Source organism: Tachypleus tridentatus, chromosome 9 (assembly GCF_004210375.1).
Source record: "Tachypleus tridentatus isolate NWPU-2018 chromosome 9, ASM421037v1, whole genome shotgun sequence".
Classification (NCBI taxonomy): Eukaryota; Metazoa; Arthropoda; class Merostomata; order Xiphosura; family Limulidae; genus Tachypleus; species Tachypleus tridentatus.
Genome location: NC_134833.1, coordinates 62,661,823 through 62,685,743, shown reverse-complemented (window position 1 = coordinate 62,685,743; position 23,921 = coordinate 62,661,823). Strand labels below are relative to the sequence as shown.

At 33.0% G+C, this 23,921-nt stretch overlaps 1 long non-coding RNA gene across 2 annotated transcripts in view; it reads right to left on the bottom strand.

The window, feature by feature from the left end:
• LOC143227110 (uncharacterized) overlaps positions 1 to 23,921 on the bottom strand; it is a 44,244-nt gene that overhangs the window by 5,033 nt on the left and 15,290 nt on the right. The window contains exons 2-4 of one of the 2 annotated variants that reach the window (XR_013014885.1): positions 9,455 to 9,568; positions 5,788 to 6,043; positions 1,785 to 1,848 (exon numbers count right to left, since the gene is read on the bottom strand). This is a non-coding gene — a long non-coding RNA (uncharacterized LOC143227110). The remainder of the gene's footprint in view (positions 1 to 1,784; positions 1,849 to 5,787; positions 6,044 to 9,454; positions 9,569 to 23,921) is intronic. The other variant, XR_013014886.1, reaches the window with a different exon arrangement.

The following is a 23,921-nucleotide window of genomic DNA, read 5'->3' as shown; positions in this document are numbered from 1 at the left end:
TCAACTCATATGGAACCCACTTATCCAAATTTTTCGTCTTTTCAATTCCATTTAGGTAGTTGCCAATGCTTTATTTGCTTTTTCCTGGCTTTTCTGCAAGCTCATGTACTATTTTGCGAGGGTCCATCTCAATTTCTTCTTTAATTTGTTTTCATCTAAAGAAAGCTTCCTTCCATGACTTTCATGGTCTTCCAGACTTTTATCTCCAGGTTAAAACCTTTGGAACCAACAGATCCATTGTGAAATATCTGGTTGATGCTCCGTGTAGTTTCGGTAGCTTTTCGTCCAAGTTGCGTCATTCTTCATTTCCAGAATGGGGGAAGTCATAAAAGCCAAAATTCATTTATCCAGACAAAATAGTTCGATTACTGTCTACTCTTTATGCATTTAATGATGGAGGTGTATAAAACCATGACACCTAGTAAGTGTAGTAAGTGCTGTTATAACAAGCCTAAACCAAAGATAGAGTATGTGATTACCTAGCCTATAGCTAAGTGCGTTATATTTATCATGAAAAAAAATCATCGATTCAATTTTAAACTGTTTTCGATTCTGAATTAAAGTATTTACTCTTAGTATTACCAACGTTTTAAACACAACCAAGCCTCTTTAATCAACGAAAATCTCAAACTAAGAAATCAACAAATATTTTTCCAGTATTGTTGTCTATAGATTTGATTTTACATTTTCAGTTAATACATTAACAATAATATCAAGTTATATAGTTGATGCTAAACAACAAAAAATAAAATTCGTCGTTGGAATGTAATGGTATCGAAACACACTGGCTTTTCTACATGGTAGAAGTTCTTAACCCAACTTATTTTTACCAATAACTATTGTGTGAGTACGTCATGAATTGATTTCATAATATTAAGATATTGACTATTTCATTTCTGTCCTCCGCTGATACAGCGGTAAGCTTACGGATTTACAACGTTAAAATTAGGGGTTCAATTCCCCTTGGTGAACTCAACAGAGAACCAGATGTGTCCTTGCTATAAGACAACACACAACTTATTTCTGAATTTTTGTTTTAATCAGTTTTCTTTTTTGGGTGTTAAAACATTTTTGTGGACTGAGAAAAAGAACTCGCGTGCCGCCAGGTGGACGACACTAATAAAAACAGTTTCCCAATGCGATCGCAACAGTTTCTACAACATTATACTTAGATACAGTTGATACAACTATAACGTTTTCACAGTAATTTATAGAAGAACTATTCAGTTCCTTTTTTACTTTTATATGCTAATCTTTTCTCATCTACACTTTAAATGTATAACTGTCTAGCCATAAAAATTAAGAGTAATTAGCAACGTATTGTGTTGTACAGATAGATCCTTGTCATACAAAGTATCTGACACTTAGGATGAAGGAACGTAAATTGTTTTTTTCCAATAGGTGTTATTTATTCTGTTATATTGTCTTTAGAGCACTCGACGCGGAATTTTTGTTTAGCGGGTTCCAATCCTCTTCATCGAACATGTTCGCCATTTCAGCCATGGGGGCATTATAATGTGACAACCAATATCACTGGTCGTTGAGAAAAGAATAGCCTAAGAATAGGCTGTGAGTGGTACTGATTAGCTTCCTTCTAGGATTTATCAAGGCAAAATGAGGGATAACTAGAGCCGAAGGGCCTCGAGTGGTTTTGCACGAAATTCAAAAACAAACACAGTAATATAACAGTGTCACGTGAAATAAAACTACAAAAATAAGTTAAATGGGATAATTTCTGCTCAAAACTGAACGATAAAACTGATCCGAAATAATTTTGGACTCACCTTAAACGACTCACCAACGAGTATTCAGCCGCAAAGAAATATCCTGCACTCGAACACGATAATACTATAGCACATACATACAAAGAAAAAGACAAAGCTTTCATAGTCCAACTACAAAATACATTTAAAACGCATTCTGACCCATTTATAAATACATATTTCTACAACAAAATCACAAACTATGTACTAAACAATATATAACAATTGGACCAATTTTCCCAACGAGTATTTCTGAGATAAACACATGACACATCACAAACTACGAAGACATGACACTAACGAAAGAAATATCTATTCATGAGCTTCTTGAAACAATAAAAACACAAAAAACAAATCTCCGGGTGAAGATGAGATACAAGCCATCCTTCTAAAAAAGAGCACTCCGAAATTGTTGGACCACCTAATAGCACTTTTTAATTTATCTCTATCCTCAGGATACATACCACTTTCTTGGAAGCTTGTTAATATATTAATGTTTCTTAAAGAAGAAAATCCAGCAAATAAACATAATAGCTACAGACCAATCAGCCTGACCAGCTGTGTAGGCAAAATTCTTGAGAGAATAATCAGTAATAGACTCTCCACATTCTTGGAGATAACATCAAAATTACCAGAAGAACAAAATGGATTGAAGAAATTTAGACAAACTACTGACCACTTAATCAGAATAACAGAAGAAATAATAGATAGCTTTAACAAAAAAAATACACTGTCTCATGCATTTTTGACGTTAAGAAAGTATTTGACACTGTATGGCACAATGGTCTACGGTTCCGTATGAATGAAGTGGGACTACCGCGTAGAAATATTCGCTGGTTATCTAACTTCTTGGGAAGTAGAAAGTGGAGAGTGAATGTCGAGGGTACCTTTTCTCAGAACCTAGTGTCCCTCAAGGAATGGTGGCTAGCCCTATACTCTTCATCATGTATGTAAGCAATATGCTATTGAAGGATCCTAATCATGGATTCTCTTCACAGATCGCTGATGATGTGGCAGTCTGGAAAAGTGCCACAAAACCAACAATAGCAGCTACAAACATACAACTGCAACTAAATAGAATGAGTGAATACTGTCAAATATACAGAATAAAAATAAAAACAGCAAAAACACAACTCGTAGTCTTTACGAAATTGACAAAATACAAAACTACAGCCCCATATATATATGAATGGAACACTACTTTAAACTGCCACATTGGCAAAATGTCTTGGTCTAAATTGTGATTCAAAATTAAAGCGGATTAACCATGTAAACGAAATTAAAAGTAAAGTTTGGCGAATCACCCGTTATGCTAGAAGTCTAACTGGCAAGATCAGTGGAACATCAACAGACAATATAGTAAAAATTTACAAAACATATATTAAAACCAGTAATTCACAAGGCAGCTCCACTTCGGATTACTGTAAATGACAAGATAATAAAAGCCAAACTGTGAACAATACAAAACACACTCCTCACAACAGCATATAGAGTTTCCAGAGCAAAATCATCTCAATTTATACTCAAATATTCAAACATACAAACTATATCAAATAGACTCCTACATAGCACAATAACGTATTTTGATAAAAATTGGATGAAAAATGAATTATTATGAGAACTAGACAGTTACCTTATACATGATGAAGATAGTCCAAAACAACTTTCAACGATCAACATATATTTTAAACACAAAAATAAATAAATGAAAAATATATTTATATAAATAAAAAGTAATAAAATTCGTCGGAAATCTTTCTTTTCTTTAAAAATAAAAAATTCTACCAACAAACTAAACATCTTACTGATGAGGCAAAAGAATATCTGTATATGTGTACTAGTACATGGACATTGCTCTGAAAAAAGGTAGGAGTAATTTAGCACACTCTGACCTAAAAAGCAATAACTAACACCATCAAACACTGCATGACTAAATAACTAAAGGAAGGAGGAAGATGTCAAAGAGTATCTGACCCTCTAGTGTACATATGATACCCAAACCCGAGAGAGAGAATGTCACGCTTATACCAAGCCATGGTTTTAGAAAATGTTACATCGAAATTTCGTCAAAATAGTTAAACATTATCCATTACCGACATGCTTCATTTGAATCAATTAATTTTAAAAATTTCTTCTCATGTTTTAAATTACAAAAGTTTTGGTTCGACATTTGAAATTTGCTATTCCAATAAAAATGCTTAAATATCAAGATTATTTATTGAGTATAGAATAATTACTTAAGCAGTTGTCCAAACAAACAATCTGGTGTAAAAACAAACAACCTTTTAATGACATAAGAAATCAAATATGTGACACTGCTTCATCATTTTCTTACGATCATAACTAGGAGTAAATATACTAATATAGGTGGGTAATTTCAGGGGATAAAAAATTAAGTACAAATGAAAATGTTGTCAAAATAAAAACCTGATAAAGAAAATAGTGTTATCTTAAAATAAAACTTTCTCTAGCAGCTCAAACTCAAACAGATTTCCAAAACTGAGGTTGATGTAGCTATCCTCGTTCATTCATTTCTATGTCCGCTTCATAACTGTCAGAACAATTGTAAAATATATTTAAATTAAACTCAACAACTAAGTTAAATACAGGAAAACGAATAGTTACAAAGCAAAACAATGTGTGTACTTGAATACGCACTGTACAATCGCCTTCCAAGTGGAACATTTAACTAATTAATAGTTATTATTCCTACAGATGACAGTATGTTAATCGACTCGCACTTTGAACCAAGTAGTACTCTTACTCTGAATTAAACTGTTATTCTTTGGCAAGTAGGAAGCCTTAGTTGAGCGCATAGATTTAAAGCATCACCATGTGAGTGTTCGTTCTCTAAGAATGAACAAAAACTGTAACATCTAGATATCACCTACTCAGCTGGAGTGGAGGACATTGCTATCATTGACCTATTATCCACAATTTACAAAGCTGAATCAGATTTCGTGCTGATGAAGTAGGTATATCTGTTAGAAAGAAACAAGAAAACTAAATGAAAGTTTCTGTGTTAATAATATATAATAGGAAATGTACGGTATCCTGTATATGATACAAGGATAGAATAGTGAACTACAACAAATTCCAAGAATGATTTAATTTATTAGTCACATGAACCACTAAAGTATGTCGAAAGATTAGCTATAAATCAATATCACAATCATTTTTAACTGCATATTAGACCAGGAAAGAATGTAGTACTTAATGTAAGCATAGACACGCTTTGTTTACTATTAATTTTAGAAAGTGAGATATGTGCACTTTAAGCCGGAACAAAATCATTTTTGCCAGAAGTGGATATACTCTTTTAACCACCCAGCGACACTTGTAGTCTCAAGATATTACTAAGTTTGTAATTCATTAAATTATAAAATCATATTTAATAGGTACGAAGCATAAATATCATGTATACACATATCTATTTAATACTTACAACACCAGTACTGAGAATTGCTTTATATATATAAGTGAAAAATGAGTGTGTCTACAAAGTTTCAGCGATAGTGCTTTTTGAATTTGTCGCAAAGCTACACAAGGGCTTCATGCGCTAACCCTCTCAAACTTAGCAGTGTAAGACCACAGGGAAGGAAGCTAGTCATCACCACACAGAGCCAGCTCTTGGGCTATTGTTTTACCAATGAGTAGTGGGATTGACCGTCAATTTATAACGCCCTCATTTTTGGTGTGATGAGGATTCGAAAGCGCGACCCTCGGATTACGAATCGAGGTACCTTAACCACTTGGCGACGCCGGCAAGTGTGACAGGAAGAAAGAAGCTATCACAACCCTTTAGAATATTACAAAGATATTCTTTATATGTGTAGACAATACTAGTTTTAGTTATTTGAGACACTTTTGAAAACACTTCAAACATCCAGCTTTTACCCATTTGTTTGGACAACTGATATGCATAGTTCACAAAGAATATGAAACTCTAAACCTAATTGGTATTTTACATAATACACATACTAAAGAGCGAAATTCTAAAACCATGATTTTCAACTTTACTTACCTAATTTGAATTTACTGGTCAGAAGTAGAGCGGTCATTCGGTAGCTTCGGGATTTATCTTACTGTTTGATCCGAGAAAGAGATTCGCTGTCACTTCTATAATACTCCCACAGTTGAAAGTGTAAAATATATTTAATGACGTTTCTGCTCTAACCTTGGATTCTTCGATTTGCAGATTGACACGCTAACCACTATGTCACAGCTGGCCTAGTAATGGACGCTACAATTTTTAAGACATTTTGTTGTTGAATCGTAAGCTGGAATATAATATGAGAGATATACGATGTTACAGTATGATATAAATTACTTATGTATGGAAATTAATGTCAAATTTGTTACGCTTTTCACGAATAAATAACACAGATGAAAATAAGAGAATACACAAAAATATTAAATCTAAAACACAAGTATATTTTAATAAACGTCTTAGCAGATATACATCTATTTTTTCAGTGTTGCCTAGCAGTTTAAGTTACTATTTGATCATTAAACACTTATAATATTCTATAGTACAAATTTTATTTCATTCGTGAGTTTGCAAAATATAGAATGATTGTTTGTTTTTGAATTTTGCGCAAAGCTACTCGAGGATTATCTGCGCTAGCCGTCCCTAATTTAGCAGTGTAAGAGGGAAGGCAACTAGTCATCACCACCTACCGCCAACTTTTGGGCTACTCTTTTACCAACGAATAGTGGGATTGACCGTCATATTATAACGCCTCCACATTCGAACCCGTGATCCAAGATGAACTTCCCGACTGGGGTGTTCAGGAATATTGATATCCCCCTTCGCCCAGCTTGCGTTAGAATTTTATCTCTATAAGAGATTGTATTTAATTTTTCTAAATATTGCAGTACATCGAATGTTTATGAAGTTGACATATTGAGGTAGTTTCAGAGAAAAGCAACGAAAAGGCGGTCGAATGAAGGCAGCAGAGCGAGAACAATCCAGGCTGACCCGTAAAAGAACGAAAAGAAGCAGCAAACCAACAACACATCAAACGTCCCCTGTTCAGGGCCACAAGGTGGCTGGGATCTATAAATCCAAATGCCTCAGAATCTGCTGTGGGGGGAAACGAGTGTACCCCGAGAAAACCCACTTTCACAAGACAGGCGCCGAATAATCTACCTGTCTTGTGCCCCGTCACGCGAATGAAACTTTAAACAAACATATTTGAATTGAGTAATGGAGGGAGGCGCCTGTGTCCTGCCTAGTCGCTCCAATATTTGTTGAAGTCAAACTCAGTTTCTCCAATCCGAAAAACATAATACAGATTGGGAAATATACTAGCAAAATTCTGTCAATTTTGGGGAAGTTAAAAATTAGATTAAATTATTGACTGAAAGCTGTTAGATGAATGATATAAAAATGGTCTGGGAAGCTGAAATCTTCATGAAGACAGTAATACCCTCAACATTAAAGTTCTATTTGTAGCTCTGGTTGTGCTCGTAACCATGACATCGACGAAAGGCAACATGATCGATGTAGCTTCTCAAAAGTTGTGTAGTAAGTTTATTTTCAAAATTTATTGGTGTATAAATATATTAAGTAATCATATTACGGGAATAAATGTTCTATTATCATATCTGTACTTGAAAATTAAAAACAACGCAACAAAACTAGAATAAAATATTGAAATTTTATGAAATTTTATTTTCTGTGTTGATATTTTCTGTAGCATTAAGAATTAAAGAGTTAATTTTGAAACTTTCAACAAACATCCTTCATCTTCGTTATACATTAACTCCTGGAGTAATCTGAAGCTATGTGCTTTTATACTCAACAATAATTTATTAAAGGTTTGTAATAAGGCAATTTCTTTCTTTTCTTAATTTAATAAAGTGTTTTTACAAAAGTTGGTTCGTTATGTGAGTAAAATATTCTTTTCACGTAAATCAAATATTTTCTCTTTTTTCTCTAACACATAGAGATGAATGAAGAAAAGCCTTACAAAATGATCGACGTGAGAGAATGCATGGAATCAATTTTTTAAAAAATGTCAGATTGGATTGGTGTTTGTTCTGTTATGATTAATAGTGTCTTGGTAATTTATTTTATCTTGGTGAAGATATTGCTAACGTAAGTGCGCTAACTTTAGACATAATTTACAGACCTAGAACGAGGTAATTATAATTTAATTTTCCTTTTTTATTTATAATTTTCGTTCTCTATCTCTCTATTAAGAATGTTACATAAATTGAGTTTAAATTCGGTAAATCTATCAATAAATATATACAAATTATAGTTAAAATTTAATTTACATTGAGGGTTAATTTGACGCTTTAAAGAATAACCTTACAAATCAGTCCCCTGGTGGAGCAGGGCATCATTATGGACGATTAAGAAAAATTGTATGGCTGGAATCCATCAAGTGAATCGAACACAGATAGCATATTGAATGAGTATAAGATCGAAACAACACTAAAAACAAGTGTATAAAACAACAACATTCAAGTATTTTACAATCGGAGAAATTAATATGGAACATTTAAAATTTAAAGCTATAACGTACAGAAATAAATGATTTATAATTTGTAACTAATATTTAACAAACTTTTAAATAGAAGAAGGAAGTCCGGTCAGAAATAGTAAATACTTTGATCTGTAGACTATAACATACTACTGGTGAATATTTAATCATATTGTTATATATAGACCAAACTCACATATCTAGAACGGTATGATAGTATTTTGGTTTTGTTTTCCCCCTAGTCGCACCAGTATATTGAAGTAAATACAAAACAAGAAATATTGTTTCGATACCCACAGCAGACAGAACACAGATAACCCACTATATATCTTTATGTTTGTTTACAACCAATGAACCAAATATTTTATTTTTTCCCCCCAGAGGCACTGCGGTATGTATATAGTCCTTTGTGTAGCTTTGTGCTTAATTCCAAAACAACCAATCAATCAACCATTTTATTTTTCTTGTTTTCATTATGTTTTAACTCCCTATCTTTGTTTCAAGAATATTATTTACTTTCAGTTTTTAACAATTGTTTATCTCTTTATAACCATATCAAGCTGATTATAAACAATCTGAAGAGTAGCATATTTGAAATTTGTTATTATAAAATTTAAAACAATTATATCATTCTTGGCACATAAATTTAAGTATACAATTGAATATTATGAAAACAATGGTGTAGAATATGAGATAAAAGTTCATTTAACAGAATGTGTTTTTTATCTCAAGCTTCCAGGTGTAATTCGAGAATGTGAATTTTCAAAATTTCATTACAAGAATTATTATGCATTCTTGAATAAATTCTGTGCTAAAGAAAGAAAGGCTGATATGCAGGTAATGATGAACTATTATATATATATATATTTATTATCTACTCTCATATAATTAATTCCTGAATTGTATGTCATTATTTATTTTAAGATGTTCTATAATGAGCTTTTACAGAAAAGTTCCTTTTATAACCTTCAGAGAACAACACGTTTGACAGTTTGACAGTTTAGGAGAAAAGTATTCAATTTCTAAGTGTGTTTCGCTAACATGTGCGTTACAGCTGGGAAGCTCTGACGAAAGGAATCTTGAAGTGTCTTATATGAATAGTCAGTGGTGGCAGTTTTATATGTGATATCCTGTAATACAACTATAATTCAGTTGTAAAGTTTTAAACTAAAACAATTTTTGCTTGTAGAAACTCACCTTCGCGAAATATCTTACATGACATTAGTCTTATTTATGAATTCTTGCAGAATATCAAAAATAGTGTCGCTGAAAAATCTGCAGCAATTGAAGACGATGCAGAAAATATATTGCCTGAAATAATTGATAAAGGTTTATAAAGAGGTAAATTAATGAAGTTTAAAATACAATTATATATATATATATATATTTATATATATACAATATTTACTACAAAACGTTTTTAAATGTTTCTAGTTTCAAATGACGATGAACGAAAAAGGTCAAAACGTTATGTGCTCCTCTAAGTAACGAGCCGTTTTTACACATATATTTTTCTCTGCAAATGGGTTTTATCGTCATCACTGAAAAATCTGTGTAATTTATATAATATCCAGAGTATGTCATATCACGTCTATATTGATTTCTCGAAATAAGAATAGTCATAAAACCTGACATGTACTTTTCCAGATAGAATAACTCGATTATTATCTGTCCATTATGATTTTAGCGACGCGAGTGAATGTGCAGTGAGTGCTGCTATAATAAGCCTAAAGTAGTAACGTAGACTGGATCAAAGTGCATAAAATTTATCTTTAAGGTCAAATTATCCATTAAATTTTGAACTTAAACCTTTCCAAAATTAATCTTTTTTTCTGTTATCAAAGTTATCAATATAAAAATAAATGAAGACTTCAAATTCAGAAATCAACAAATATTTCTCCAGCTGTGTTGTTTACACATTTCATTTTATACTTTAAATATAGACTAACATTAATATTAGGTTATATTTTTGATGAAAAGGTGAGGCTACTTGTGTAGTCGTTTTAGTATGGCTTTGTGTATTAATCCCTACTTTATTTCTGTACTTCTGGCATTGTTATCCCTAATCATAATATTCATTATTTATTTATTGAGGATGCAATCCGTATTTTACTTTTTACATGTTATTTTAAAATCAGGAAAAACAAATATAACAGGAATCAACATTTCTTTGAATAGATTGATGAAACACCCTTCATTTAAAATTTGTCATAAGAAACAACATTTCCATAAAGTTGAGCTGTTGATTTGCACGTGCATAAAAACTGTTACTTTTAACAATATATTTTTGAATGAAATTATTATCAAAATATAACATCATTATTTTCACCTTTCTTTAATGAAAAAGGTATATTTAATTGTGTATTTCTCACAAAGAGGTCGAAAACTACGAAAGACACGCATATATAAAAGATATTTTACTACAACAGGCAACCGAATAGTGTCTATAGACCGATGATGTCTATATAGTAATTATGTGGGGACTTTATATAGCATGGCATCAATAATTATTTTTATAAATATTCATGTATACAACATTCTAGAATTATAATCATTAGACCATGAACGTTAAATTTACATGTATAGCAATATTTTGATGGATAGAAGGAAATACACCATCACAGATGAAATATTAACCAGAATATGTGTAGAATATAAGATGAGGTAAAATAATGAAAGAGATATTAATAAAAATTATGCGAGTTTCATTTAATCCATCTCTTTATTTTCATGATTTTCGAGCTAAGATTTATGAATTTATGAAATAAAAAATAAAACAATAAATGACAATAAATTAAATAAATGTATATGCATCATTTGATATTGAAAGCAATAATTTACTAAAAAATGTATTATGTTTGTATTTTAAACGAGTCATCTCCTCCTTACTAACTTTAAAGAATGAGTTGACCATGCGGTAGAGTTCTAGATTTCAAACTTGTTGAGCTGGGTTCGAATCTGTGGATGTGTTATAGACTTCACCTATAAAGGGTAAGAGGAAATCGCAATGTCGGTTTCACTTTGGTAATCCTTTACGTTTTTCGTATTGTGCACTTGAGAGAAACTAAGATAGCTTCTAAATAATAAACGTATTTGACTGAATGGCAACTTTTCTAATCCAGTGCATCCATAGCTCCAAAGAGCACAGTGATTTTTACGTGTACGACATGGCACTATGAGTGACATAGAGTTGTTGTCTAACAGCCATTAGCGTTGTAATATACTGGTGTAATGAGTTAGAATTTTCTTTAAAGGGTGATAGTACACAGCCACATCAGGCTTCGCTTGTAACATCTTCCTACAGAAGATATCAAATAAATGGACATGTTAAGAGGATCACCACACCTGAATCTTATAGGATATCTTTGGGAAATGCTGGACAATACACGATTCACCTACAGTCTGATTTATGAAATTGAAATAACTTTGATGAAGTGGTTCAATAGATTATCTCAGCAGCTCTTATATATTTACTCATTTAATGATGCGATATAGAGTTAGGAATTAAATTGATTTGTGAAGTGATCGTACTGTTTACTAACAAACGTTTTCTGATCGGCTATCGCTGTAATAAATCCTCACATTTTATCATTGTTATAAATTATATTATTTTTAGTGAATGGCTTACTTGCCTTGGTAATCATAATTATCCATGGTTAAGAATTCCAACACTCGACATTTATATATCAGATCACAAACTGATACTTTTCCGATAAAAATGAACTCTGAGATTCCATGCACAATGCACATAACAGTGGTTTGGCTTACTCACAGATTTAAAACATAGATCTCTGGTTAACAATTTCAAAAAGTTTAAAGAAGAACATATAAATAAGTTTTATAAATACAACTGTTCCTTTGTTGTCATTATTTTATACTAGAACAAATACTTATTCAAATTTGACTGAATGTGAAGAGCATCACATTTTATAAGTTTTAGAAAGTACATTCTAGTTGGTAAATGATTTACTTGGTAAGCTAAATCAATCTACTCAAAAATATTTTAAGAAAAAAACGTTAATAAAACGATATATTTTCTAATAAGGATTTAACACATTTTAAAATTAAGTTTTTGTATATTAAATAAAAATATAAAGATATTTTTAGTATGGGGCACTAGATAACGAAAATAAAGTTGATTTATTTTCATTAGAAATTGTAACTAAATATCTAAAACAAACACGTATGACTGATTTTAAGGTGCATTTACTGACTAATTCTACATTTATATCTGTTAATAATTTGAATCTATGTTCATCAGATTGGTTTTGTAAGAGCCTCGCCTATACCCCTACTAATGTCATACTAAGGTCATAAACTGCATGTGTCTCAGATTAAGACCAAATAACTGAAGTATTATAAATTAACTTTTTATCTTATTGTAGAGATAAATATAGTAAATTAATAAATTTATTAAAAAAACACATATTTTAAGAACTTTTCTAGTCTGTCAAGAAACTGCAAGAGTCAATTGATATTTTAAGAATGTTAATAATGAGTGTGAAAGTATAAGTTTATCAACTTCAAATAGTAAAAAAAAATATTTGTTAGTGTACCAATATTTTGAAACATAGATAATAGTTATTCTATTCTATTTTCCAATCTGGAAAAACACGAGCTGTACGTGGAATAAACGATCAGATCAAAGACACCAACGTGTAGACAGAGTCATACCAAATTTAAAAATATCGAGGGAAGGAAAACCAATCAGAAACATCTGTTACTAAAACAATCACTCTTTAAACAAATTGTTTCCGTTGTTATTTGTATTTGAATACAAAAAAATATTTTCGTTTTCTTCACCGCAGGTAGCTAAACCTAATTTTAGTGCTATAAGCTCTCAATCCTATATGTGAACTACCAGCAAGCATTACTGATTTTCGGCTGTCATGGACACAAGTATCAAATGTGTCTACCAGCATATCGAGACTTGAACCGAAAATCTTCTGATGAGTTAAAGTAATATATCTAAACTTTCCTTTGCTATTCTGATGCACAATATGCACTCTTGGGTTTAGGAATTCCCCAGCCGTAGAGATAAACAGTTTTTGATGAAACTAGAACGACTTTTTTAATAGGGTAAACTTGTTCAGGGTATTGATTAAGAGTAGGTTTTATTTACTGATAGATCTCGATCCATCTTCATCTTAATGCTTTATAAAAAGAAATATGATTTAAAAGAGATGTAACACAACAATTAACTGTAAGAAATAAAGAGTGATAAGTTCTTTCAATTCAAAAAACAACAGCAAAAGCAACCAATACATAGTTTAAAAATATTATAACATTAATTTTTATGGAAGTATTAATGGCCAAATATCAATGAGAGATTTTCAGTGTTAAACATTTATAAAGTGTGAGATATATAGCAATTTCTTCTTTTGTAAGTTAATAAAGTTTTTTTGTTTATTTGTTGTACTGATTAGAAAGAAATAACTATCTTGATGTGATGAATTACAGTCGTTAGGAATCTTCATTATGGTTCATGAATATGTATTTTTTACAAATAGGATAAATGCTACCATTGAGCCTGCCAGTGGCACAACGGGATGTCTGCGGACTTGCAACGCTAGAAACCGGGTTTTGATATCCACAGTGGGCAGAATACAGATTGCCCTTCAATTAGGTAGCTTTGTGCTTCCTAATTATTAAAAAAAAACAAACAAAGCTATGTAATGTAGAATTTCTAAACATATATGAATAGGTTAACTTAAGGTAAAACCATATACTATCAATAAAATTATAATCAACGCAGTTATTAGGATTATTTATATAATTGTTAATACAATTTAGTGACTTGGTTTTATTTCGTATAATGAAGAAACGAAATGGTATACTTAAAGTACATGAACAGCAACGTGGAATTTGCGTTAAGACCTCAAATATTATACACTTCTGACAGTTTCTTGAAAGTTATGTCAAACTAACTTTTTTTTATTGAAAAACAAATAATATAGCGATTAACAATACGGCTTCATGGTTGTCTACAATGAAACAATGCTAATTACAAACAAGGTTTAAAGGTATGTATTGAAGTAAAGAACAAGAACGTGAAGAGCGAATATAACAGTGACGTAATAGTTGAAGAAAACCATAATAATAATAATAGTCTATTCCAAGTGATAATAGCAAAAAATTATCACGAACCGATGGTACTGAAAGATTTATATTAGTTAAATCCTAAACCACAAAAGTCTTGTGAACCAATCACTAAAGTTTACAAACAATGAACAACGAAACATAACAGAAACAATACCATAAAAAAACAGGGATAATATTATTCCCCTTCGCCTTGCACGTGTAGATATTCTGAATAGATCAGGGGATCAGTAATTACTGTGTGAGCGAGTTTTTTACAACGACAAAAACTAAAATTAAACCAATATAAAGAAAAATCTTCATTCCAATACTGATTGGTAACCTTGCGTCCAATTGCAACGCCCCCTACAATCCTGTACCCGATTATACTCTCGTCTCTAGAATATGTGTCCGGCAATGGTCAGTTGCAAATTCTCTCTTTGTTAACATGAAGATGATGTAGGAAGGCAGAAACGTTGTTCTCTGCTTATCAATAAAAGAGCTAGTACACCTACCACCCGTGATGAGATATATGTTTGAGTGAGTACTGATGATTAATCAGAGAATTTGGCGAATGTCTGGTGGACGCAGAGACAGACAGAAGACCAAGGCAATGATTTCGGTGATGATGACAGCTTTTATTATGTGACGTTGATGAAAAGATACAAGACGATAGTGTTCCAACAAAACATCGGACGACCTTTTAATAGGGTCACCTCGTGGCCGAGATCTACATATCTAATGCCGTGGCTTGGATCAAAGGATTGAAGCTATTCAGGGAATTAGATGTGTGGTGAGAGAAACGGGAGAACCCCGAGAAAACCTATTTTTACAGGACAGACATTGAGTAGTCAACCCAGTATTTAACATTTTCTGATTGGATAACTACTTCACGCAACAAGAGCGTCATCTGATTATTATTATAACAATTAAATCACAAACTTTTAATAACACAACTTGTTTAATTAGAATCTGTCTAATCCTATAAATCTTCTTGTCTTACTAAGTTCAAAGCTAAATTTCAGGAGTTCTTAATTCGTACCACTTAAAGAAAAGCAAACAGTTCAAATGATATAAAATGAACTGTTGAAAAAAAGGTCTGATTTATAATATTTTAAAGCATAATAGAAAGTATCTTCGGATGGTTAGTATGGGTGTTAACTCTTTTACTAATAGAGCAGAGAACAATGTTTCGACCTTCTTGGTCATCTTCAAATTTATTTTGATCTTAACAGTAATTGCTTAGGTTAAACCTAGTACGTTTAACGGTACTTTAAACTAATATGTAATTCAATCTATTGGCAAATGGCAAACTAAAACAGGATTGATAGATTGTATTTATTTAATATAACAAATTAAAATTTAAGTTGTTGTTCTTAATATTTTAAATTCACCGTATACTCTTATATCTTATACGTAAGTTATACATCAGGCAAAATACATTTTGTTATTAACATTGCATATATTATTAGTTTTAATAAATTATATTCCGTTTCTTAGTTCCATATAATTAAAGGTAAGTGTTAACGTGAAAATAAAGCAGTAATCCAAAAATAATATTATTGGATCTTAAATTAACAGTGACAGTGGTAACAATAGGCTACTGGTATTTGGTATGATGTATTTATTTTGAAGCTCTAAGAATGAATACAACGGTTGAGACTAGTGAGGGAATTAAGCATTCGTAGTTTGTTAGGTATAATCACTCAGTTTTATGTGGTAACTTAGGTCCGAAATGTAATTTAAAGAAAGCTGGTAATGAAATTGTGCAATTCTTTCATATAGAGTTGGTAGACTGGACGATTGTTTCTTTGTTTTTTGAATTTTGCATAAAGCTACATATGTGCTGTCTATGCTAACCATACCTAATTTTGCAGTGTAAAACCAGAGGAAAGGTAACTTATCATTATCACCCACTTCGGCTACTCTTTCACCAACAAATAGTAGGATTGATTGTGAAATCTTTGTCCCATGGCTGAAAGGACCAGCATGGTTAGTGTGCTGGGAATCTGAACTCACGACCTTCAAATGACAAGTCGAGCACTCCAACCACTTTGCCGTACTGGGCCTAGAGTGGAGGAAAAATTAGATGCTATGCTAATTAATGTTAAACGTTTGTAGGAAGCAATAGCAGGATTGCAGGAAGAACATAAGGATTTACGTACAAGGAATATATCATCTAAAAGGTCATAGAAGGATGTGGATGGTAAAGAAGTTATAGTTATAGGTGATTCCTTGACAAAGCATGTGGATAAAATAGTCTGTGGGGCAAGTAAGGAGAATAAATTCAGATGATGCTACTAGAGATGCAATTGGAGGATATAACTGACAGGATGTATATTTGTTCATTTTTGTATAACTTTAGTATAAATACATGTATATCTTGATTTATGTGTTGTTTTATTCAGACCTTATGTAAATAGAAATGTGCAAATTTGCCCGTTTTTACACAGAAAATAGGTTAATTTCTAAATTTCATTATCCAGATCACGAAAGCAATGTTTGAAGTGGTTAATGGTTATTTTCTCTGCTCTTTCAACACAAGCAATTAAGAAATAACACGTACTATCCAGGAACAAAGTTTATGTCACCCAATATGGTCATTTTAACATTACTACATTTCCACTTTCTCTCCTGTCCACTACCTTCTTCTATTCATTTCGTATTTTATTCTTGATTCTACATCTATGGCTGATGATGCACTGTATCTATTGAGGTTCAACATCCTTTTACATGCTTCAAATACATCCATATCCGTTTTCCTTACAGAAGCCATTACTCTCTTATTATCTTGGCGTTTCTACACATTCTTTACAAAAGCATCTGGTTCACCTTGTTCTCTAATTAACCCCAAAGTTGGGTGGCACGTGGAAAGGAATATAGTGTATGTGTTTTCTTATAGTAGAACCACAAAGGGTCATCTGCCGAGTCCACCGATGGGAATCGAACCATTGATTTTAGCATTATAAGGAATGTAACAGTTCCTCAACAGTTTTTTCTTTTCATAAAATTATTATTATCCATGTTTATCCATATTTAGCAAATAAATTGTGTATCTATATATATAATAATAATCACAAATTCGAAATGAAACCTTATAGACAAGAGAAAATAATTTATTTTTTGGTATGCGGGCATGTCTTGTGTTTTCTTTCCGCTTTTTAGTGATATAGATTTTTTTATAAAATCACATATATAATTTTTATGCTTCAACTCATTGTTCTCCACAACAGACACGTATACTCTGCCCAAAAGAATATTGCAGTGACGTCACATATCCATCTCAGAATATCATAGACTATTTTTACGTTTTCTGGCTCATCATATCATGTCTGTATGTTATACTCACAACAAACTGTCTGGACAGCATGTTCTGAGCTAATAAAGTTGTATAAGTTTTGGCATCGGAAAATAATTCGAGTTTTTATTTTTCCATTATTTTTGGTATATTCAATTCCAGAATAACAAATTTAGCTTTGCTATACATTATTTTCATGAGATAAAGGAACTTCTTCTGTCATAAAGAACAATAGAAACGGTAAAGAATAATATATCAAATAACAACCAAAATTTGTTTAAATTTACATAACACAAATCATATTGTATTGAAATTAAGAATACAGTATGTTATAATTTACTAAAGATAACTAAACTTTTCGAATTTACAATCTACCTGTCTGTGCTATTTATCAACAACAGTCATTTTTACTTTACTAGTTTTAGCTTCCATGAGTGCTATAATAGGCTCCTGTACATCTAAAATATTAATTTGACCATGGATTTTTTAACTGTCTTGCATGTATTCCTGTGTATTAGCCTGACCTGATGTTGGTGTGAAAGTACTTTATAGTCGCTACAATTTGAAGAAAAAATGCTATTAGTCACTGTTAAATTTTCACATTATATAACAGTACATTACATTCTTCTTTGAAAGCAATAAAAGAAAACTAGATAAAAATTACCTATGCCCCAACATCATTGTAATATCGTAACTTAATGTTTTTGCTTCGTGTTAAAAGAAGGATATGAGATACATAAATTTGAAGTAAGCCATATTCAAAAATGACCAAAACATTTACTATTTTCTTAAATTAACAAATAATTACAAGAAGCAACTAACCAAATATTACTTGCAAACTTGACATACTTGACATATTACTTGTCACTGACATACCAAGATAAAAATAGTATTATTCAATGTTTAATATTTTCATTTTAGTTCTAATCAGTAATAATTTGTAAATTTTGTATTTGTATTTGTAATAAATATATATTTTTAAATATGTATTTTTAAATATATATTTTAAAAGGCTATTTTAACACGCATTTTAGAGAGATATACCTTGTACGTGCGAGGAAAGAAAAGAAAATTTGTGGCGTTTACTGAAGATTTGAATACAGAGAAGCTTCAATAATTCCACAGTTACACACGTTTACATTTCGGGGTGAAATGTGAACGATTACTTTATAGGATGAAAGATACTTATGTGTTGTCGGGAGGGCCATTAAAGGCACTTGAATGTATGAGATATTTAAAACATTAATACAATATTAAATATATAACTGTTTATTTACAATAATTTAGGCTTGTTTTTTCACATAAAAAAAACTTAATAAGAAAGCATTATATTTATACATACTACACAAAACAAGCAAAGGCTTCTGGAGGCCAAAATTTTTGATATCATTAAAAATGGATCTTGATCATGTATCGACTGTCACGCAAAAATTTGACTAAATATGACTCTAGATGATGACGTGTAGTGCTTCGATGTTTCATATTCCTCCACTTAGACGATCCTTAGAACCTTTCGATCTCTTGTGTGTCAGTACCAGTTTCCGGGTTGACGAAATTGTACTTGTGGTTAACTTTAAAGTGCTGAAATACTGACTTCAGTGGAAGTTGTGAATTGTATGATGACCATGAGTCTGAGTACATTATTGATCTCTGAGCGATATTGTTTTGTATAGCCTCCATTAGAGTAGGAGTAGTACGATCAAGAAATTGAACTATAAAGCATTCATTAGTGTAACGACAAATGCCTCCAAATATCTATTTCAGTGGAAGTTGACGGCCGGCATTGTTCTTCCGTTTAGTAAAGAGGCTTTCGTCGGTCCCTACAATTAAGTTATGGGCTCCAATTTTCTTCCCTTCAGTGTGGACTCCTGTTCGTAGTGAGGGGACGTTCCAGGGAAGATTCTGTTCTTTCAGTTTCCCTCCTATGGCATCTAAACGTCCACCCACGCGTTTGCCGTACGTTGTGACTCGTGAAGGGGAAGAGAGTATCGTGGTGGTTAAGGGGTCTAAATCTAATTCACCACTTTGCCCTTCAATTACTATAGACGTGTAACTTTGGGGTGGCCCCCTTGGGTCAACTGACTGGCTCACTTAGGCTACGGTCAACTAAGTACCAGTGTTAGATGTTCTCAACAGGTGTAGTGGGAATTGTATCTGATGCTGGTATTTCGATATAGTGCTCACGAATCCCTGACGTTGCTGCAGTGTCCTTCTTTGGCATTGTAATGCATCCCCTTCTAGGGCTCCATGGTGGGTGAGGTCAGTGGGTACTGAAATATTCGTTTTTTCTAATAGATCCTCTAAACACAATCTTCAATAAAATAATTAAAAAACAGTCCATAGGTAAACGACCACGTCTTGAAGATTCTGAGCAGCAATCTCCAACATCTGTAACACCTGTACTTCATTTTCTTAAACTACTTTCTCTTTCAAACAAACCTTTAAGAGAGATATGTGCCTTTTTCATTCAGAAGGGTCTAGAGGAACTTTCTGGCTCTCTAAAGTCAGTAAAGAAGCTTTGCTCTAGTGACAAATTGGTGGAAACATCCCATCTCAACACAGTGAACTCCTCTTGCATTCAAAGGCGATTTGGAATATACCATTTGAGGTTACACATCATGCTACTTTGAATTTATCACGAGAAGTTATTGTTGAGAGGAATTTAAAGAACATTCCAGAGTCTGAAATTGTCACTGGTTTCTCCCCCAAAGGAGTTCATGCAGTGAGGCGTATATCCACTCGCGAAGATAGAATTATGATGCCAACCAGTGTCTTCATTCTGACATATTACATCACCACGTCCACCTACCACCATCAAGGCAGGATATCTTATTTTCAAGGTTCAGCCATACATTCCATACTCTCTGAGATGGATCTAGTGTCAGCAGTTCGGTCACTCGAAGACATATGGTCATGGTTCCTTGACATGTGCTCATTGTGGTGGTAAGAACCATGATACCTATGAGGTTTAAATCGACCATCATTGCATCAGTTGCAATGGCTTTCACGCTTCCTATTTTTCTTCGTACCTTAAATGGTTGGAAGAAAAAGAGGTGCAGTGTTTGAAAACGATTAAAAACATTACTTACCTTGAGGCTCGAAAGTTGCTGCCCATCAATTCATCTCGGACGTATGTTGCTGCACATCGTTCCACTACTGCGGTGGAAGAATCGTTCTCAACCCAAATGAAAACTTTTTCTACCTCCATGGTTTAAAACGTTGATAAATCAACTTCAACACCCACCTCTGTCCCCATTCAGCAAACTTCCTTTGGTTTCGAGTACGTGTATTTCCTCGAGTACATATTTTTCTCTCTCCCCAACATGCAAAACGATCATTTGTTCACGTCCTCAGTTGCTTGAATCCTCTTCCAACAGCAAAGACCTGCCCCGTAAAACCAGCCAGGGCAGAATTCATGGAGGTCAATAGACCTCCCTCGAATAAAGACAATAAAGAAACAGAAACAGAAACAGAAGAGCTCTCCACTCAATTTACCTACACATAAATAAAAATGGCCACCTTGATACAATGGAACAGTTGAGGTTTACATTCTAATCTGTATGGCATCAAAGTACTGATTCCTTCCTACCATACTGTATGTCTTTCCTTACAGGAAAAATTCCATAATTTGCCAATACAGTCACTTTTTGATGGTTTTCTCTGTACAGAAATGACAGACTGTGTGATGAACGAGTACATAGAAGGGTGACAATGTTGGTTGATCAGCATGTGTCCACTCGACATACCTTTGAAGGCCGTAGCCATCCGTGTTTCCTTGGGTCATACAATCACTGTTTGTTCTCTCTACTCGTCGCCTACAGAGACCTATGATCAATCAAACTTTGATACTCCCATTCAACAGTTGCCTTCTCCCGTTTTAATCGTAGGGGACTTTAATTGGCATCATTCTCTCAGGGGAAGTGCCGATATTGATGGGAGGGGTCGCTTTATAGAGCGTATGCTCTGTTGATTACAATCTTTCGATCTTCCACAGTGGTTCTTATACTTATTTCCATGCGCCTAGTCAGTTCTTTACTGCTATTGATCTCTTGTTAATTTGCTTCCCTTCCCTATTCTCCCACTTATACTGTAACTTACACATTTCATTCTGGGTCGTATAGAGGGGCTTGGATTACTATCTAGTATCGGAACTCTCTCCTTTAGGCTCAGGTTTAGGTCTATGAGCAACGTAGCTTATGGACTTGGAAGAAGTACAGTAAATTTTTGAAAGTTATTCTTGGGAAAAAATAATTACTTTAACGCCGGGAATTACAATATGTAATTAAATGTTATGAAAACAAAGTTGTCGAATGTAAAGAAAAGTTGATGTAGCATAAAGTATTTTTCATCTCTAGCTTTCAGATACAGTTCGAGTGTGAATTTGCAAAATTTCTTCATGAAAACGTGATAAAACTACAGGAATAAATTGTGCAAGCCAGAAGGATATGCTGATGAAAGGTGATGATGAACTATAATATATATTTTTTATTTACCCTTATACAATTAATCTCTGAATTATGTTTTACTTATTTGTCTTAAAATGTTCTATACCAAGTTACTAAAAGAAAAATTTCCCTTTATAACCACCATGATAATACACAGTTAACAGTTCAAATAAATCAGGTTTCAGTACTCAACAGATGCGGAAATTTTGATTACTCATTATGATTTTTTTTCATTAGATTGTCCAGAAATAAATGTCGCTTTTGAACATCGGCCCGGCATGGCCAAGAGTGTTAAGGCGTGCGACTCGTAATCTGAGGGTCGCGGGTTCGCATCCCCGTCGCGCCAAGCATGCTCACCCTTTCAGCCGTGGGGGCGTTATGATGTGACGGTTAATACAACTATTCGTTGGTAAAAGAGTAGCCCAAGAGTTGGCGGTGGGTGGTGATGACTAGCTGGCTTTCCTGTAGTCTTATACTGCTAAATTAGGGTAGCACAGATAGTCCTCGAGTAGCTTTGTGCGAAATTCAAAAACAAAACAAACAAAACGCTTTTGAACTGCAACGCTAGGAAAAGTATAAGCCAGTGTTGTAAAACATGTTGTAATCAAAGTAAACACCATTTGTTTCAACACACTTTTGTCAACGTGTAACGATGCTATTTATACCCCGTCTGTAGAAATTAGAGTTTCTGTAATCAGTGAATTTCTTTAAAGCTTCTTCTGCAACTGGAATGTTTTAATAGTGTTTATTGTTCACAAAATTGTGAAAGTGCTTGAAAAATAAAATTATTTATGGGAAAGGTCTGGGAAATGAGGTAGATGAGGCAGAACCTCGATTCAGAATACGTTCAGTTTTTGGAGCGTCATCCTTGACAGGTCTCATACCGTCGATTTTGTTGATCTTTAATCACTTCATGCGGAACCCACTAATCTAATCTTTTATTCTTTTCAGGTAGTTGGTAATTGCTTGATCCTAGCTTTTCTGGAAGCTCATTGTGTCAGTGTTTGTTTCAATTCCCTTAATATGTTTTAATCTAAGGATGGCTTCTTTCCACGACCTTCATGGTCTTCAAGACTTTTATCTCCATGTCGAGCCTTTTTGAACCAACACTTGACTGTATGTTTAGTAATAGATCCATAGTCGTTCCCGGTTGATGTGTCCTGTTGGTTTTGTAGTTTTTCGTCCAAGTTTGAAGTCGTAGAGGAAAATCAGACGAAAGACCTTCTTGTCCAGGCTACCTTGTGGGATGCGAAACTTACTTTGAGTGGAGTTGAAATAGTATAGAGTTAAACGAACCAACCAATCAACGATAAGTTACTCAATATTTAGCGTCTAAATGTCATCGTGGGAATTCCGACTTTTATTTCTGAACAACCTAGTAACATTCGGTAAAGAAAACGTAATCCAATATTTTTGTATACGGTGTAGAAGTTTTATCTAAATTAAATTTGAAACTCTAAACAGACATAAATTTCATGAGGAAAAATCTTCAGACAGTGCAAATGTGTGTTGCTTACATGTATGTTACTGTTTGGGAGTTATAGGTAAAACTATGAATAAAATAATTTGTAGTTACTCGGGACAGGTTTATATGTGATATTTTACAATAGAACTGTGATTCAGTTCTAAACTATTAAACAACACATAAAAACTATCAATCTTGTAATATGTTACGTAACCCAAATCCTCATTTATCTGAGTATGTGAGAAACCTTGCAATGTGTCGAAGAGAAGTTTGCAGAAGCTAAAATGTACCCAGAATCTGCACTTGTTAAATTCATTGACAATTGTGCGTGAAGACGTAATAAATAAAACGTAACAAATTAAACAGCTATCTCCCAAC